This window comes from Coturnix japonica, unplaced genomic scaffold, assembly GCF_054131305.1.
Source record: "Coturnix japonica strain WE unplaced genomic scaffold, WE-NBRP24 Scf063, whole genome shotgun sequence".
Classification (NCBI taxonomy): domain Eukaryota; kingdom Metazoa; phylum Chordata; class Aves; order Galliformes; family Phasianidae; genus Coturnix; species Coturnix japonica.
Window position 1 is genome coordinate 1,012,710 of NW_028188966.1, and position 6,171 is coordinate 1,018,880.

General features: G+C 45.5%; 1 long non-coding RNA gene across 1 annotated transcript; it reads left to right on the plus strand.

The window, feature by feature from the left end:
* Positions 1-678: 678 nt before the first annotated feature.
* Positions 679-5,747, plus strand: LOC146751709 (uncharacterized). The gene is made up of 4 exons (XR_014941254.1): positions 679-1,854; positions 3,272-3,373; positions 4,747-4,851; positions 5,639-5,747. It is a non-coding gene; the product is annotated as an uncharacterized LOC146751709 (long non-coding RNA).
* The last annotated feature ends 424 nt before the right edge of the window (positions 5,748-6,171 follow it).

Consider the following 6,171-nt stretch of genomic DNA (forward strand, 5'->3'; position numbering starts at 1 on the left):
GTCTTTGTTCTTGAATGGGGATGTTATGTAACATCCTGATTGGGCACCTGCTGAGGGGAGGGGCCCACCCCATGGGCACAGGTGGGGGCCGTTGAGGGGTGGACTGTGATTGGTTGGAGCCTGGCTCCTCCCCTCCTTGACTGGTATTTAAGGGCTGGGAAGGGCAGGGGGCAGCATCAGTTCCAGCTCGGTGCTCCTATGGGAGCATTGAGGGAGAGGATTCTCCTTCCTGCTGCTTTTGAGGTCTGGATGCCATATGGGATGGGACTCTGCTTGGAGATCCTTTCCTTTGGGGTCAATGGTGAGTCTTTGGCTTTGCAATGGGGTAAGGAATTTCTTCTTTATTACTGGACTGATATCTTCTCCTTTTGATTGCTCCTAACAGCACTTATGGATGGGGGTGAGAAGGAGCTATATCTACTTATGGATGGGTATGAGAAGGAGCTGTATCTAAAGCCTCCTTCCTTTGGATGGAGGGCTCAGCCTTCACAATGGGGTGAGCGATCCCTTCTTTATTGCAGGGTTTGGGGGTGTTATGGGTCACTTTGGGATGCTCCATCCCTAGAGGTGTTTGAGGCTGTGGGACCTTGGTGTGGTGGTTGGTGACTGTCCCCATAGCAGGGGGTTGAATGGAGATGGTCATTCTTGTTCTCAGTGCTGATCATCATTTGATTCTATGCTCATATATTGCAGAGTGTCAGCCCCAGTGCTGGCTCCTATGGGGCGTTGTTCATCACTATCTCCACCTGGACATGGAGCCATTGGCTGCTGCTCTCTGGACTCGGTTCTACAGCCAGTTCTTCATCCATCTCATCATCTTCCCGCCCACTTGGTGTCTTCATCACTTGGACATGAGGATGGTGTGGGGTCCTGCATCAGAGGCCTTGGTGAAGTCTAAGTAGATGATATCAGCAGCTCTTCCTTCGTCTGCTGATGTATCAGTGCCATCATAGAAGTCTATGAGGTCAGTCAAGGAGCATTTGCCCTTGGTGAGGCTGTGTTGGTTCTCCATCGTCACCTCCTGCCTTCCATGAGCCCTGAGTCCTTCTATGAGATCTCCATCATCACCTCCTGCCTTCCATGAGCCCTGGGTCCTTCTATGAGGATCTCCATCATCACCTCCTGCCTCCATGAGCCCTGGGTCCTTCTATGAGGATCTCCATCATCACCTCCTGCTTCCATGAGCCCTGTGTCCTTCTATGAGGATCTCCATCATCACCTCCTGCCTTCCATGAGCCCTGGGTCCTTCTATGAGGATCTCCATCATCACCTCCTGCCTTCCATGAGCTCTGGGTCCTTCTATGAGGATCTCCATCATCACCTCCTGCCTTCCATGAGCCCTGGGTCCTTCTATGAGGATCTGCTTTGTGGTCATTCCCAGCACAGCAGTGGGACCGACGGCTCAGCGGTTCCTGGGCTCATCCCTTCTACCTTCCTACAAAGGAGTGCCATGTTGGCCGTGTTTCTGCTCACCGGACTGCACCCCATTGTCACCACTTCTCAGTCTGCAATGCATCTCATCTGGACTCATAGACTGTTTGATTTCAGGACCTTGGTTGGTCTTGCACTGGGTTGTTGACCTTATAAGGTCCAATGGGGTCTTATGTGGGGCCCTATTGGTTCCAATGGGGTCTCATGGGGCCCCGTTGGTTCCAACATCCCTACCTACCAAACCCAAGGTGAGTGCTGTGTCTATGAGCTCCCTGCAGATGTGGGCAGTGCCTTCATTGCTGTGTTGTGTCCAACAGGTTCCAGCAGAGCACAGAGACGTGCGGCTCCTGATGAGAGCAGTGAGGAACAGAAACCTGCATTGCCTGGACCCAGCTTTGCTGATGGTAACTCTCAGCCCAGCAGGTAAGGGCAGCACACACAATTGCTTTTTACCTGTTCCATACTGAAATTGAAGGTAATGTTCCATTATTATAATGATAATATCTGCTCTCATCCTTCTGCATTCTCTTTTCCTCTGTTCTCTGCTGTTTCTCCAGCATTTCCTGCAGTGTTTCCTTTGTTCTCACTTTATGTTCTGTTCATTCTATGGGCCTTGTTGTTCATTTTGGTGCTTCATTCCCTTCAGCCTTTCATTCCATGTTGGAGTTCCAAGCAGTTTCCTCTGCTGCCTTGCCCCCCATCTTGATGTTTCTTGTAGTGCCCTTTTAGGCCTTGCCCCCCATCTTGATGTTTCTTGTAGTGCCCTGTTGTGCCTTGCCCCCCATCTTGATGTTTCTTGTAGTGCCCTTTTGGGCCTTGCCCCCCATCTTGATGTTTCTTGTAGTGCCCTTTTGGGCCTTGCCCCCCATCTTGATGTTTCTTGTAGTGCCCTGTTGGGCCTTGCCCCCCATCTTGATGTTTCTTGTAGTGCCCTTTTGGGCCTTGCCCCCCATCTTGATGTTTCTTGTTGTGCCCTTTTGGGCCTTGCCCTCCATCTTGATGTTCCTTGCAGTGTTCTTCTGGGCCTTGTCCTAATCTTGATGTTCTGCATGATGTTCCCTTGGGCCTTGCCCTCCATCTTGATGCTTTACGTGATCATTTTTTTGGCCCTTGCCCTCCATCTTGATGTTTCAGCAGTGCTGTTTTGGGCCTTGCCCTCTGTTTTGCAGTTCCATGCAGTGTTCTTTTAGGCCTTGCCCTAAACCTTGATGTTGTATGTGCCCTTTTGGGCCTTGTTCTCCATCTTGATGTTCCTTTAATGCCCTTTTGGGCCTTGTTCTCCATCTTGATGTTCCTTTAATGCCCTTTTGGGCCTTGTTCTCCATCTTGATGTTCCCTGCCATGTTCTCTTGGGCCGTGCCCTCCTTTTTGTTGTTCCATGCAGTGTTCTTTTGCTGTTTCCATTTGGCCTCCTACTCCGCCTTCCCTTTGCCCTCTGTTCTTGGTGTTTCATACCACTCTCCTTGCTGTTGCTTTCCCTTGGCTGTTTTATTACTGTTGCCCTTGCCTTACTGTTGGTGTTTGCTTTGCTTTCCATTTGTTGGGGCTTTCTGTGCTTGTTCTGCTGCCTTTGGCTCTATGGGGTTTGCTGGGAGGCAGCATTCATGGTAATCTTGACCTTAAGGGAACTTTATGGGATAATTGCAGGAACTTTATGGCCTTAATGGGAAATTTAGTGATAATTGCAGTTTTCTGTAGAGTATCTGTAAATTGAACCCTTTGTTTTTAAGTACCTTTCATTCTAATCATAGTGCAAAATACCATTTTAAAGTAACTGCACCTTTAACCTTAGAAATAGCATTACTTCTATTTCTAATAGTATTTATTCCATCCCTAATAGCATGGATTCTATCCTACTGATGAGAGCAGTGAGGAACAGAAACCTGCATTGCCTGGAATGCTCCAGACCCAGCTTTGCTGATGGTAACTCTCAGCCCAGCAGGTAAGGGCAGCACATATCAATTGCTTTTTACCTGTTCCATTCTGAGATTGAAGGTAATGTTCCATTATTATAATGATAATATCTGCTCTCATCCTTCTGCATTCTCATTTCCTCTGTTCTCTGCTGTTTCTCCAGCATTTCCTGCAGTGTTTCCTTTGTTCTCACTTTATGTTCTGTTCATTCTATGGGCCTTGTTGTTCATTTTGGTGCTTCATTCCCTTCAGCCTTTCATTCCATGTTGGAGTTCCAAGCAGTTTCCTCTGCTGTTTTGCCCTCCATCTTGATCATCTTTGCAATGTTCTATTGGGCCTTGCCCCCCATCTTGATGTTTCTTGTAGTGCCCTTTTGGGCCTTGCCTCCCATCTTGATGTTCCTTTAATGCCCTTTTGGGCCTTGCCCCCCATCTTGATGTTTCTTGTAGTGCCCTTTTGGGCCTAGCCATCCATCTTGGTGTTTGCTGCAGTTTTCTCTTCAGCTTTGCCCTCCATCTTGATGTTCCTTGCAGTGTTCTTTTGGGCCTTGTCCTCATCTTGATGTTCTGCGTGATGTTCTCTTTGGCCTTGCCATCCATCTTGATGTTTTACATGGTCTTTTTTGGCCCTTGCCCTCCATCTTGATGTTTCAGCAGTGCTGTTTTGGGCCTTGCCCTCTGTTTTGCACTTCCATGCAGTGTTCTTTTAGGCCTTGCCCCACATCTTGATGTTGTATGTGCCCTTTTGGGCCTTGCTCTCCATCTTGATGTTCCCTGCAGTGTTCTTTATGGCCTTGCTCTATCTTGCAGTTCCATGCATCATTCTTTTGGGCCTTGCCCTCTGTTTCATTGTTCCCTTTGTTGTTCTCTTGGCTCTCCACGCTGTTTTCCCTTTGGCCTTTGTTCTTGGTGTTCCCTATAATGGTCTGTTTGCTGTTGCTTTCGCTTTGGCTTTCCCTTGGCTTTCCTTATTGCTTTTGTCCTTGTCTTACCCTTGGCTGCTTGCTTTGCTTTTCTGTTGCAGTGTCTTTCTGTGGTTGTTCTGCTTGTCTTTGGGATTTGCTGGGAAGTTTTGTTTGTGTTAATCTTGATCTGCTCCCCCGGCTTAATGCGGGTTGTAGTGGTAAAGTCTGTAAGCTGTATTTGTTAATGGAACTGAAATTTACCTAATATTTACCCAATACTAAAGGCGTCTGTTATGATAAATGCAGTCATAAAAGTGATGCTGAGTGCTTTATGTGAAAGTTACTTTAATTATGGTCATATTGTGGGATACAATTGTTAAACTTACTGCAAATTTAGACTTAAAAGTAGCATTAATTATATCCATAATAGCATTAATTATATTGCTAATAGCATTAATTCTATCCCAGTGCCTTCATTGCCTTCTTTTGTCCAACAGGTTCCAGCAGAGCACAGAGATGTGCGGCTCCTGATGAGAGCAGCGAGGAACAGAAACCTGCATTGCTTGGACCCAGCTTTGTGATGGTAACTCTCAGCCCAGCAGGTAAGGGCAGCACATAGCAATTGGTTTTTACTTGTTACGTACTGAGATGCGAGGTTAGTGTTTTTGACTTCATTTTTTGCACTCTGTGGTGTCCTATGGGCTGTCTGTGCTTGTCCTACTGTGTTGTCTTTGTGTTTTCTCTTTGCTGTTGCTCAGTTGTTTCTTGCAGTGTTTTTCTTGCCCTCCATTTTGGCGTTCCTTGCGTTGTTCTCTTCGGCTTTGCCCTCCATTTTGGTGTATCTTGCATCATTCTTTTGGACTTTGCCGTCCATTTAGGCATCCATTGCATCATTCTTTTGGACTTTGCTGTCCATTTAGGCATCCATTGCATCATTCTTTTGGACTTTGCCATCCATTTAGGCATCCATTGCATCATTCTTTTGGGCTTTGCAGTCCATTTTGCCATTCCTTTTCTTGTTCTCTTGGGCTTTGCCCTCCTTTTCAGTGTTCCCTGCATCCTTTTGTAGGCCCTTGCCCAATATTTTGATGTTCTCTTGGGTGCTTTCTTCCATTTTGCAGTTTCCTGCATCATTTTGTTGTGCCTTTATGTCCCTATTCCTGTTCTCTGCAGAGTTTTGTGTTGTATTATGTTCTGTTTTGATGTTGTTTGTGCTGCTCTTTTGGGTCTTGCTGTTCATTTTGGCATTCTCTGTGTTCTTCTTTTGCACTTTTTGCTCCATTTTGGTGTTTTTTTTGTAGCAGATTTTTGGGCCTTGCCCACTATTTTACATTTTCATGTCCCACTGGCTTCAGCCCATTGATCTAACTATCTCTCTTTCTTCCTCAGGGCCCTTATATTCCCTGGCTGATGGATGTTCCCCTTTGATGCAGCGCTCCATGCTGCCATGCAGGCGTTCAATAAAGCTTTGGGGGGCTGACGATCCATCACAACAGCACATCAGCTACATGTTAGTCAATTAACCTCCATTTAATTGGAATTAGCTTTTGAGTTAAGTTCTGTTAACCCATTTGGTTTAAGGTTTGCGTTCAGTTAACCTTACCCAAATTGGTTTTAGATTTGACATCACGCTTAAACAAATTGGTTTTAGCTTAGTAATGTATTAACTTCACCCACATTGGGTTTTGTTTTGTAATCATTTAACTGCAACTAAATTTGTTTTTGATATGTTGTTAATTAATCTTAATCAAATTGGTTATAGCTTTTCAATTAATTCTTTTAACAAAATTGGTTTTAGCTTTCAATCAGTCATTGTTAATCAAATTGGCTTTAGTTTTGCCATTTTATTTTTCATTGTTAATCAAATTGACTTTAGTTTTGCCATTTTATTTTTAATTAAATTGGCTTTAGTTTTCTAATTT